Source organism: Callospermophilus lateralis, chromosome 4, assembly GCF_048772815.1.
Source record: "Callospermophilus lateralis isolate mCalLat2 chromosome 4, mCalLat2.hap1, whole genome shotgun sequence".
Lineage (NCBI taxonomy): Eukaryota > Metazoa > Chordata > Mammalia > Rodentia > Sciuridae > Callospermophilus > Callospermophilus lateralis.
The window spans coordinates 81,291,284-81,304,327 of record NC_135308.1 but is presented as its reverse complement, the minus strand read 5'-3'; positions in this window follow the sequence as shown (position 1 = coordinate 81,304,327).

Genomic DNA, 13,044 nt, shown 5'->3' with positions numbered 1-13,044 from the left:
CTCAGTCAACATTCATTATCCTACCAGGACCTATGCTCTGGAACTAAGGACATAAGTGTCTCCTGTCTTTAAGGCCCTCAGTCTACTGAGATAGACACATAAGCACATGATTACTATACAGTGAGTTAAGTGCAGAGAAGTAAATCAATTGGGAATTCAAAAGAAAGGGGCCAATTGCTCCTGGAGGGAAAGAGAAGGCAGGAGAGACTTTACAGTAGAAAAAGTTCCATGAACTGAAGAATACATTAAGCCAGAGATAATATGGACAATTTTTAGAGCTTTTTCCTCCACAAGGGCTGCCCTTCATCCCTGAATGCATTGACTCAACAAATGCCAATCCAGCACCTGTGCAGCTCCATACTGACTTCCCAGCCTTTCACCTTGTGATTGCCATAATACATAGTCAAATCACCACTGGGGTGTGCCTCTGCTCCTTTCTTCAGAATTCAGAAAGATCATTTGTCTTGCAAACATCCTGGCTGGGATGAAGGACACCTAGAGAACTGGGGTTCATGAATTCAAGCGCTTTATAAGAAAAATTAGCCTGCTCTCATCTGTAGCAAAAGCCAACCTTTGGCATGAGCTATGTAGGCAAGGCCCCTCCAAACCCTAAATCTCCTGCCAGAATCCAGTCTTTAGCCTGAGGGTCAACCATGAGCATTAATAAGAGACTTGTTTTGAAATATTAACACTCCCTGTTAATCTGGTCATTAGATTATTAGTTATTCAACTTTGCATAAATCATAACCCAATTCTCTTCTGATAGTTGCTAGATATCACTCTCCATTGAGGCCCCTTTGCCTATATCTGTGAAAAGCCAGCAGTTTCTGGAATTTTTGCCCCTCCAAGGTTGTTAACAGAACACTGGCTTGCCCAGGGACAGAATTATGGAAGGTTCCAGGTGAGGACAGCTCTGCTTCCCCCAACTCGCACTCCAGGAAATCAAGTGGAGCTGTCCTCGGAGGGGCTTGGCCTGGGCACTCTGACCTGGCTTTCTCTCCTCCCTGGTCCAGCTTCCAACACTCTGTTGGGAAGCCAGATATCACACAGGTGTAAGTGAATGGAGGGGACACTACACAGGTAAGCAGAGAAAGGAAGAATGAACAGCCTGGACAATAAACTCCAAGTGTTAGTATTGCTTTGAGATGCAGCTTGTGAAGAGGGACTGATAGTGGTGCCTCATAGTACCACTATTCCTCTTCTAGATTTCTGTGACAGACCTTTAAACAGCCAATAGCCACAGCTGCCAGTCACCGTGCACTGTGATGAGGGCCACACCACATTTTCTCATTCAGTCCTACAACCAGGCGAAGTAGGCATAATTTGTATCCCCACCTTACTGGGAGGAATCTGGGGCTTACTAAAGTTAAGTAATGGCCCAAGGTCACAAATCCAGCCAGAGAGAGAGAGAGAGATCCACCTCACATCTCACTGGCAAAAGATTGAGCCTGTGCAGCTATTATGAAGACAAACAATAATAAGTGTTGGTGAGGATGTGGGGGAAAAGGTAGACTCATACATTGCTGGTGGGACTGCAAATTGGTGCAGCCGATATGGAAAGCAGTATGGAGATTCCTTGGAAAATTGGGAATGGAACCACCATTTGACCCAGCTATCCCTCTCCTAGGTCTCTACCCAAAGGTCTTAAAAAACAGCCTACTACAGGGACATAGCCACATCAACATTTAGAGCAGGACAATTCACACCTAAACTGTGGAACCAACCTAGATGCCCTTCAATAGATGAATGGATAAAAAAAGTGGCATATATATAATGGACTATTACTCAGCAATAAGAGAATAAAATCATGGCATTTTCAGGTAAATGAAGATAATGCTAAGTGAAGTTAGCCAATCCCAAAAAAAACAAATGCCGAATGTTTTCTCTGACATAAGGTGACTAACTCATAGTGGGGTAGGGAGAGGGAGCATGGGAGGAATAGACAAACTCTAGATAGGGCAGAGGGGTGGGAGGGGAAGAGAAGGGGCAGTGGGTTAGCAATGATGGTGGAATGTGATGGACATTGTTATCCAAAGTACATGGGGGCTGGGGATGTGGTTCAAGCCGTAGAGCACCTGCCTGGCATGTGTGCGGCCCGAGTTCGAATTTCAGCACCACATACAAACAAAGATGTTGTGTCTGCCGAAAACAAAAAATAAATATTAAAAAAAAATTCTCTAAAAAAAAAAAAAAAACAAAAACAAAGTACATGTATGAAGACATGAATTGGTGTGAACATACTTTATAAACAAAGAGAGATATGAAAAATTGTTCTATATGTGTAATAAGAATTGTGATACATTCTGCTGTCATGTATTTAAAAAATAAAAGCAATTAAAAATTTAAAGAATTAAAAATTTAAAAAAAAAAAGATTGAGCCTGTGGCCACACTGTAGGTAAAGGCCCATGGTCACACTCTCTGAGAGTTTCTGTGGGTTCAATCTAGATCTCTGTGTCACATAGGTAAAACAAAAGGGGGCCACCATGCAGGCCTGAAGGGGTCCCCAAAGGAGCTGCTCACTCACCACAGTAACTTTTAAAGGAACCCAGCAAGTGAGATTGCTCCCGACACATGGTGTCTGCTGGTGCCACTCTGAGGGGAGAAGAGGCTTCTGCAAGAGCCCACCCTGAAAGAGGACAGGCCAACCTAGTCTTCACAGGAGGCAGTGCTGACCTGGACTGGAAGCAAGCTTTATTGTTGGCTCTTCATTCGTTTTAATGTGTGGTTAAGTAGAGTTTATCAAACATCAACTATGCATGAGGCTCTGTGCTAGGTCCTGATGAAAATAAAACAGAAGCATAGCTCCTTCCTTTAGGAAAGGCAATAGTCCAATTTGTAGAGGGGACATGTGAATGTCCCCTCTAATGTCTAATTTGTAAGTGAACATGTAATATCATGTAGGGAGTGCTGAAAATAAGAAGCAGCAATGAATAAGATCATCTGGGTTTTAATTCTGGGTTTGACACATAAGTGGGATGGGGTCACTTTAAAACTATAAGCTTCAGTTTTCTCAACCATAAAATCAGACTAGGATGGACCTCTTAGGGGTACAACCTTAAGTTTGTTTTTAGTTTTTTGTCTGTTTGTTTGTTTTGTTTTTTTAGTTTGTTTTGGTTTTAGTGCTGGGGATTGAACCCAGGGGCATACTATCACTGAGCTATACCCTTGGCACTTTTTATTTTTGAAATAGGGTCTCATTAAGTCGCCCCAGCCAGCCTCAAATTTGAAATCCTCCTGCCTCAGCCTCTAGAGTTGCTGGGATTATAGACATGCACCACCATGACTGGCTCTTAGGGTTTGGATTAAGCAACAAATGTATGTAAAATATTTCACTCTGGGAGTGTCCTTGGCTAGCTCCTGAGTAAATGCCAGCCTTCACAGTCTTGGTCTGGGGACTTAACCCTTCCTTCTCAGCTTCTCAATGTGAACATGAGAGCTAATACATCTTGTAAACTTCTGGGTCTGTCAATCAACAGAGCTTGCCTGAAAAACTCAGAGAGGTGTTTCAGAGACACAGAGGAAAGAAAAGCCTTCAGAAGAGTTCCAGTAAAGTTAGGCCATATTCCTTGGCTTCATACCACACTTTTTGTGCCTTGTATTATCAGTGTAAATTCTGAATGCTGTACAGTAAATATGGATGGACTTCTTAGAGAAGGCTGCACTGGCTTCTTTTTCAGCACATGTACATATCTATAAATATATATACGTATATATTTGGTAATGCCAAACAGCTGTGTTATATTGTACTGAACAAAATGGACAGTTTGGATGTTTTATGTAGAGTTTGCAAAAAAAAAAAAAAATGGATGGTTACAGACTTTTCGAGATAAATGTACAGACGTAAATTACTGCATATCAGTTATTTATGAATAAAGAGTCTTTTATTGACAAAAAAAATGTTAGGCCATATTAAGGGCAGCATATAACTGTTGAGTTATATGGTACCTGTCCTTCTTCTCTGGTTCTTTAAATATGAAAGAGGGTGAGTAGAGAGGCCTACAAGGCCCATTATCAGTGAGAGGAGGCTTCCTACAGAGCTGTACCTTGAAGAATATGTGGGATTCTGTCAACTAAATCCCCATATGGAATTAGGTGCCCATGGTCAAGGAAGGGATCATTTGGAATATAATCTTAGACTTTCAGGGTCACCTAATTCAGTGGTGGAGAATATTGCCAGGCTCATTCTTTGCCCACAGTCCCAGCCACCATCTTGCTGTCTCAGATATATTTTCTCAGAAATCTCCTCCCCAAAGCAGTAGCCATTGGGGTCACCTGTTGCCAGGTGCCCTCATTTCATCAGGCTCCTCTCAGTTCGCTTCTACCCATCAGCCTGAATCCAGGCCTGGACCTTCTAAGCACAGGGTTTCATGACCAACCTGTGTCCACAGAGATTGTTTGAGAAACACAGCTTAAAAGGCTATGTTGTCATCAACAAAGTAGCCAATCACATCTTACAGTGTTTTATATGCCAATTAAGCTAGAAAAAGCAAATAAACACTCCCAGTCTGACCCAAAGGAGAACAGATGAGGCAGTTAGAAGATGGGGTGTGACCCCATAAACAAAAACCAGGAGAATTGGGGGAGGGGGGGAACCTCTCCCTTTGAAGAGAATGGCTCACCTTGTTCAACTTCCCCTTAGGTACAGCGACTCCCAAATCACATCTATTATCAGTACTGCAGGCATAAGCAATGGAAATGAAAGCCATACCTCCCAGCTAAACCATCTCTGCCCAGTTACTCTTAGCTACTTATCTTTCTCTATCAAATGGCACATATTAAACTCATGCCTAAATAAACAAGTAAAAAAGGTTAATTTCCTGGCAGGAAATTCTTGTGTAATTAATCAGCAGCTCCAGTCTCTGCTCTGTCGCTAACCAGCACTGTGACCTTTAGCAGGCCCACCTCTCTCCATCCCCTTTAACATGACCTTACACCAGGCCACTACCTCTCTCTCCTGGACCACCACCACAACTTCTAACGGATCTGTCTCTAGTCCCTACCCCATCACCTCTGAGCATCCTCATTCTAGATTTATTTTTAGTATAAAGATCCTCCTAAGACCTCAAATCTAGTAAACGCTCCCTGCTTAAAATTCATAACCTCTCTTCATTTAGTCTAGGATAAAATTCAAACACCTGTGGATATGGATAACTTACAAAGTCATTCATGTTCTGACCCCTGCTCACCCCTCCACATTCATATCTCATCATTCCCCACCTAGAGTTCTGTGTAACAGTCATATTTACATATGCCCATGGTTCTTTGTATAATACTAGTAACAGCAACAACACCAGCATTGTTGTTTTCTATGTTATCAGGCATTGGTTTAAAGAACTCTTTTGACAGGTGCAGTGGTGCATGCCTATAATCCCAGCAATTCAGGAGACTGAGGCAGAAGGATAACAAGTTTGAAGCCAGCTTGGGATACTTAATGAGATCCTATCTTAAAAAAAAATTAAAAGGTCTGGGGATGTAGCTCAGTGGTAGAGTACCCTGGATTCAATCTCTAGTACCTAAAAAAAGAAAAGAAAATACGCCTGGGGGAGTAGCTCAGTGGTAGAATGCATGCTTAGCCTATGGGGGGCCATGAACTCTTTATATATCAACTAATTTAATCCTTATAGCTATATTAGATACTAACTACCACTGTCATCATCTTTCTGCCGCTACATAAATGCCTGAGATAATCAATTTATGAAAAGAATAAGGTTTATTTGGGTTAACAGTTTTGCCCTTCAAGGGCACAGTTTCCCATGGTGGCAAGACTTCCACAGTTTTGCAATAGCACCACAGCCTTTAGGGGATACTTAAGGTCCAAACTATAGCATCTAAGATTATCTCCATTTTATATGAAAAAACTGAGACACAGGAAGGGTATATTACCATTGATGTCACCCAGCAAGCACATGCTTATCAACTCCTCACTCTTCCTTCTCTGAATCTTTGTACAGGCTTTCCCCTGGCCAAAAGACGCTTTCTTTTCTTCTTTTTCTTCCCCACCCTTTTTTTTTTTTTTTTTTTTTTTTTGGCTAGGTTCACTACTATTCCTCATCTGGTAGTCCATATGTATGTATCTCCTCCTCTGAGAAGCTTTCTTTCCCCTACTTCCCCTAAACAGCAGTTAATCCCCAAAGATGCACCCCCTTCACAAGTAAGGCTGATCTCTATACCCTTATGCAGTGACCTCACATATTTCATCTCCTTTGACCCTGTGACTCACAGTGAAGTAAGGTGGATATGATGCTGAGTAACTTCTGGGGCTAGGTCATAAAAAGTCTTGCAGCTTCCACCCAAGTCTCCCAGGATAATCACTCTGGGGCAAATCAGACATTGTGTAAGTAGTTCACCCTGTGAGGAAGCCAAGCTAGCCATGTGGAAAAGCTACGTGGAGCTGGAGAGATGCCCAGGCAGTCCTCAGTTGTCCCAGTTGTCCAAGGCCAAGCACTATATATGTGATTAAGAAGCCATCTGGGGATGTCCAGCTTGGGTGAACCTTCAGGTAACACCAGCACCAGCCACCACCTGACTGAGGGAACCATCTGAGAGAACACAAGAGTTACATAGCTAACTGAGCCCAGTCAATCCACAGAACTGTGATATTTCCTAATAAATGGTCATTTTATATCTCTAGTCTCTAGGGTGGGTTACTCTGCAGTAAGATGGATAACCAGAACAACCGAGGATACAGTGGTGAACAGAAGGCTGTACCTACTGTCAAGGAAGACTTATGTCAAAGATAGTCCAGCAAACAGACAACTGCAGCACAGTGGAATGAGTGTGGTGGGGGAAGGGTTAGAGAATGATAGTGCAGTCTTTAGTATAACTGAACTGAAAATCAACCAAAGAAAGCTCCTTCGCAAAAAGGAGCTTTCATAAAGCTTTGCTTCCTTAATAAAAGCAAAGGCTTCTGGGTCTCATGTACTAATGTTTGGATCCCTGTTCTTACTTATTAAGTGACTGAAGGAAATTTTCTCAAAATCTGAGAGCAGAACCTTCATTATCTATATAATTAGGACCATAATGCTTAGTTTAGGATAGATAGGTTATAACTCAGAGCTTGCCTAATATGACCAAAGCTTTGGGTTTGATTCCCAGCACTGCAAAAAAATTAAAATAAAATAATGCTTAGTAGGTAGTTATAAGGATTAAGTGAAGTATTGTTTGTAATGTTTATCACATAACATTAAAATAAACATATTTATAACTATAGAAAAAGGATCTGGTCCAACAATAAGCTGGGCCTATCAAACTCACATCAAACTTACACAATGAAAACATGTCCCTCTAGATAGTGAACTTATCTCTGTGGAATAAATTTTATGACTGTCATTAATTATATTCCATTTGAAAGTCCATATCTTTGGAAGAGAATGAAGGGGAAGGTTGGCTTATACTAAACAAGACACTGGACTAGCCACTGTTTAAGAGCAGGAAATGAGTCTTGTTCATCCTCATATCCCCATGTTGATAGCTCCTGGTTTATAGTGGCTGCTTAAGATATTTGAGATGAATGAAGAACTCACAATAGCTGAGCACATAAGCTGTGCCAGTACAAGGCTCAGAATTCACACAGAATTTCTCCTTTACTTCTCATTATCACCCTATTATGTACATAATATGGTTCTTTCTGACTGAAATCATTCTCCAGTGTTCAGCACCTTGGTAAACAGACACACAAGGATGATATTTTTCAAAAAGGAAAAAAGTATGTCTTGATTTGCAGCCAGAGGGAAGGAAGACTTGCTTGCCACACAAAGTTTATCTTCCAAATATTAGATAAATATATGAACAAACTTTGAAAATTTCAATAAACTGGTGGAGGAAATACAGTTAAGATAACTGTCTAGAACTGGAGCAGAATGAGGGTCACACAAGTAGATCCCCTCAAACCCATTGCTGAGTGTTTGCAATTCATGAATGAAAGGAATAAGGAATCTCCATCAGGGAGATCAAGCCAGGTGTCGGGAAAATTACGCAAAGACCACTTTTGAGAAAAAAGAAGTGTCTACATTTTTGCTTCCTGTTGAAGAGGGAATAAACCTACATTAGTCTGTGTACAATCAGGAGGTAGAACCTACATAGTAATTTAAACAAGTGGAGCTTAATACAAAGAATTATGGGGCCATAGTAGGTGAGTCACTGTGAGCTATAGAGAGAACTCTAGGACTGAGGGAGATCATCCAAGAACAACAAGCTTGGAAGGCCCTAGGAGTCAGATTTCAATGGAGAAGGTATAGTTGCAATCCACTGGATGGCAGAAAACTGGTCCTGAAGGGAACAACCTTCCAGGGTGCAGGTGAGCTGACATCGATGGGCAGGTGAGCAAAGGAGTCAGGATACTCTGGCAGGTACAAAGTCTGGAACCTAGAGCATCCACATGGGAAAGGATTGGATAGGGCTGCAAAGTCACTTAGAGACTGCAAATTTGGGGTACACAGTGAGGTTAGAGCACTATTAGATATCATCACAGACCTGCACCACTGATCAGCTATGCAAGAGTAATAAAAAGGGGGGAAAACCACAATGCATGAGAACTAGAAGAGAAGCCTGCAATTTCTCTCCATTGGCCTCTACTAACACAGCATAACATCTTTCTCACCATAGAGAAGAAATGCTTTGCATCCAGTCCATTATCACAGAGCAGGTAATGAAGGATGAATTTGGAGCTAGAAACCATAAATTGATAACTATCATAGTGCCCACGTATGATTTAAAATATTCTATATGGAGCAAAGAATAAGCATGTACTCTTTTTCTTCCTACTCCAAAAACAAAGGTTATTCTTGGCAAGATTTTGTATCAGGGTTCTGTCTTTGACCAGAAGTGGGTGGGGACTTAGATACCCAAGTTCACCCTGCCTGACAGCAATCTTAAAGTCTGAAGACAGATGCCTGAATTTCCTGGTTCTCCTCAGTGATTCCAAGTGGTTTCATCCTTACAATTCCACCTGGTTCTCCTCAGTGATTCCAAGTGGTTTCATCCTTACAATTCCACCTACATGCTTTATCAAGCTAGATACAATTGCAACCTAAACTTCTCCTACTTGTCCTTGAGTATATCTTATTTAATCTAAATGTCTCAGTACCTATATGTAGTGATGTGCCTTACTCCAATGTCAAGAATGTCTTCTAATTTCTAGAGTTCTGTTTTTTACTGCACTTCAAAAGGTTTGTTTGCTGTGTTCTGGTGCAAACTTGGTGAATGAAGTCCTGGTCTCCTAATTGGTATTCTAGGTGATCTTTCATATCAGAGCTTTGAGGGCAGCTTTGCCTTCAGAGAGCATTTTATTCATTTCTTAGGATTTCCATAATAAATTACCATAGATTTAGATGGCTTAAAAGACAGAAACTTCCTTTCACAGGTTAGGAGTCAAAAAATCAAGTTGTCAGCAGGACTAAGGTCTCTCTGAAGCCTCTATGGAGCAATTTTCCTCCTCTCTTCCTAGCTTCTGTGTTTGTCACAAGCCTAGGTACTTACTGGCTTGTATAGCCACTATCCCTCTCTCTCCCTGTCATAGCATGGCTTTCTCCCTATGTGTCTTTTGTCTCTGTGTCCAAATTTCTCTTTTCTAAGAACAGCAGTCATTGGATTAAGGCCCAACCTACTCCAACAAGATTCCATCATAATTAAATCTGCAGAGACCCATTTCCAAATAAGGTCACATTCACAGGTTCAAGGCGTTAGGACTTGGATATTTCTTTAGCAGGAGCACAATTCTACCCTCCTCAGAACACTAGATTGTCCTTCTATTTCCTATGTGTATTATTAAGTTGGGGCTGGAGGTATAGCTCAGTGGTAGATCACACGTTTAGCATTTGTGAGGCCCTAGATTCAGTCCCCAATACCCAAAATTGAGAGGGGAGAAGAAGAAGGAGAAGGAGGAGGAAGAGGAGAGGAGGAGGAGGAAGTGAGAAGAGGCGATAGAGGAAGAAGAGGAGGAAGAGGAGAGAGAGAGGGGGAGAGGAGAGAGGAGGGGAGGAGAGGGAGAAAAAAATAAGAAGAAGAAATGGAAGCAGAACATTTTGAATGTTGAAACTAGCCTCCAGGTTTTCGTTCAGGAGTTGACCATACATTTTAGAAGAGGTAGGGGAAAACAATTTGAGCAAACCTGAGCAAAGGCTAATTTAATGAGTAGTTTTCTATATGTGGTGCTTTTAGCAATGAATGTAACTCCAACAGTATGGGATGGGAGGCATCCCAAGAGGCATCCATACCAATTCTGTGGGTCTTTGGACCACCACTTTGGGGTTTTGTTTGTTTATTTTCAGCTCATTAACACTTCAAGATCACTTACAAGTTGCCTTATTAGTTTCCCTCCCCTGAACACTCCTTTCAACTCTACACCTTCCCTATCTTTTGAGTCCCACAATGTCCTTGATATCTGTAAGGTTGTCTTTACTTATTCTTCAAATCATTCCCAATTTTTTTTTTTTCAGTACTAGGGATTGAACCCAGGGGAACTCTTACACTGAGCTGTCTCCCTAACCCTTTTTATTTTATTTTGGAGACAGGATCTAAGTTGCCCAGGCTGTCCTCAAACTTGTGATCTTCCTGCCTCAGCCTCCCTAGTTGCTGGCATTACAGATGTGCACCACCATGCCTGGCACTGATTTTCATTTTAGTGCTTATTCTGTACTAGGTACTTTGCTTGGTGCTTAAAATACAAAGTTGAATAAAAACATTCTTCATGGGGCTTATAATCTGGTGAGAGAAATTGATATTTAAATCAAATACCCAGACAAATGAAATACTGTGACAAGTGTGATAAAGCAGAGATGCAGGATGTACTGATAGTTTCTGATAGGAGGATCTGACCTACTGAGGGATGTCAGGCATGGTTTCCTTGGAAAAGAGTATACTGGAGCTTAAGGATGAGTAGAAGTTGAGTAGGTGAGAAGGAAAGAAGGGCACAAGAGGTAGGAAAAACAGCATGTGAAAAGGTCCTGTGGAAGACAGAAGCTAAGAGTTTGAAAGAAGACAAATGGGAAGGAAGGCAGGTGAGACTGAGCTAGAGAGGCCAGTACATGCAGAGTTATCTAGGCCAGACTAAGGAATTTTGTCTTAATCTTTCCTCCAAAGAGCAATGGGAAGATACTGAAGTATCTGGGTGGTAAATTGGTGGTTGGTTTGTCTTTGAAAGGAGGTAACATGACAAGGAATAAACCATGTTTATTCCACCTTTTAGGTACAAAAAAGACAAGAAATGGTGGTAAAGTTCTATTTAGACTGATGTGACAACTGTCTTTCCTAAACTCATTTATTCTGTATTACCTTGTGTCTCTCTTTCCTTGATTTACCAGCTATAAATCAATGTACCTTGAACAAGAGAACTATCTTAAGTTTTAACTTCATTTAGCTTTTTTCTGGATTTTTTTTTTTTTTACCCAGGGCCTTGTACATTATAGGCAAGTACCACTGAGCTATATTCCCAACTCTCTCAGCTTCCTCTTCAGAAAAGGGGATATTTACAATAGCTACTTTAGAGAACTTTTATGCAGATTAAATTCAATAAATCATGGATATAAAACATGGTGCAAAGCATTTGATACACAGCACAGGCTCAGAAATATTAGCTGTTACTATTTTATAATTATATCTTCAGCAATACATTATCTATCAATTTTTAAAATTTTTTTTGTTGTAGATGGACACAATACCTTCACTTATTTTTATGTGATGCTGAGGATGGAACCCAGTGCCTTACACGTGCAAGGAGTGTGCTCTACTACTAAGCCACAACCCCAGCCCCCACATTACCTATCAATTTATTCTTTAATTATTTATACCATATAATCAACATTTCATTTTAATTTTCTTTAATTATTCTTTGATTGTGCACTTATTAATTTTAGGTTTAAAGGCTGAACTCTCCTTCAAACAAAAACCGTTAGAAATCTCAACATCTAACATGCTGCTAAATCTAAACATGGGTTATCTGATTAATTCCTCAGGGGCTGGTCTGTAGCTACACATATTTATTTTGAAAAACCAAAGCAGCATAGAGAGATGGGAGAATGATATGAGCAGATGAAAAGAAGTAGGATAAAACCAAATAAAAATTTGGTTCTGATTATGAGCACTTATCTTCAGGGTTGAATGGTCCAAAGAGCAGATGTCAAGGTGCACTTGAGAACCATCTCAGGATCCAAAACCAGAAATCATCATCATCATCATTTACTTCATCTTCATAGTTGGCACTTATTGTCTACTATTAACTCATTCATTTAATCCTTACAATAAAGACAAGTATAGCTGTACAGAGAGCTTACATACCCAGAATGACGTAACCCACATGTAGGACAGTCATGTCATCAGTCTAAAGAGGACTTTTGTTTTCTGCCATCCCCTGTGGTTCTGAGCAGAATATCCCTTATCCTTGTCCCAATTCCTTCAAAGTCTCTCAGGCATCAGTTCTGCACTTTAGACAGCTGCCCAGTTCAAGCAGGGGTATGTTCTTCGCCTACTCAGGAATGTAAAGCAAATCTGAACTCTCCATTTGCTGTCACCTAATTTTAACAACCAGAGGTGGAAAAAGGGGAACCTTCGCGGAGGTAAGATAGAATAAATAAAAGAAATAGGTAGAAAGGAGATATAAAGGAAGGATAAGGAATTTAATTGTTTTTTAAAGTTTCACTTGCTTTTTTAAGCCTGTCACTCCCCAAGCCAGACTCTCTTACAGACTTGTCACTCCCAAATTTCTTGGAAATCTATAAATCTTAGAGTTACCATAAAATCACTCACTTCTAAAAATTACATTGTACACTATTCATTATCCCATTAATTTAAAAAAATAAGCAGGGCTGGGGATGTGGCTCAAGCGGTAGCGCACTCGCTTGGCATGTGTGTGGCCCGGGTTCGATCCTCAGCACCACATACAAACAAAGATGTTGTGTCCGCCGAGAACTAAAAAAATAAATAAATATTAAAATTCTCTCTCTCTCTCTCCCTCTCTGTCTCTCTCTCACTCTCTCTTTAAAAAAAATAAAATAAAATAAATAAAAAATAAAAAAATAAGCAAAAATATATGATATTTTAAGAAACCT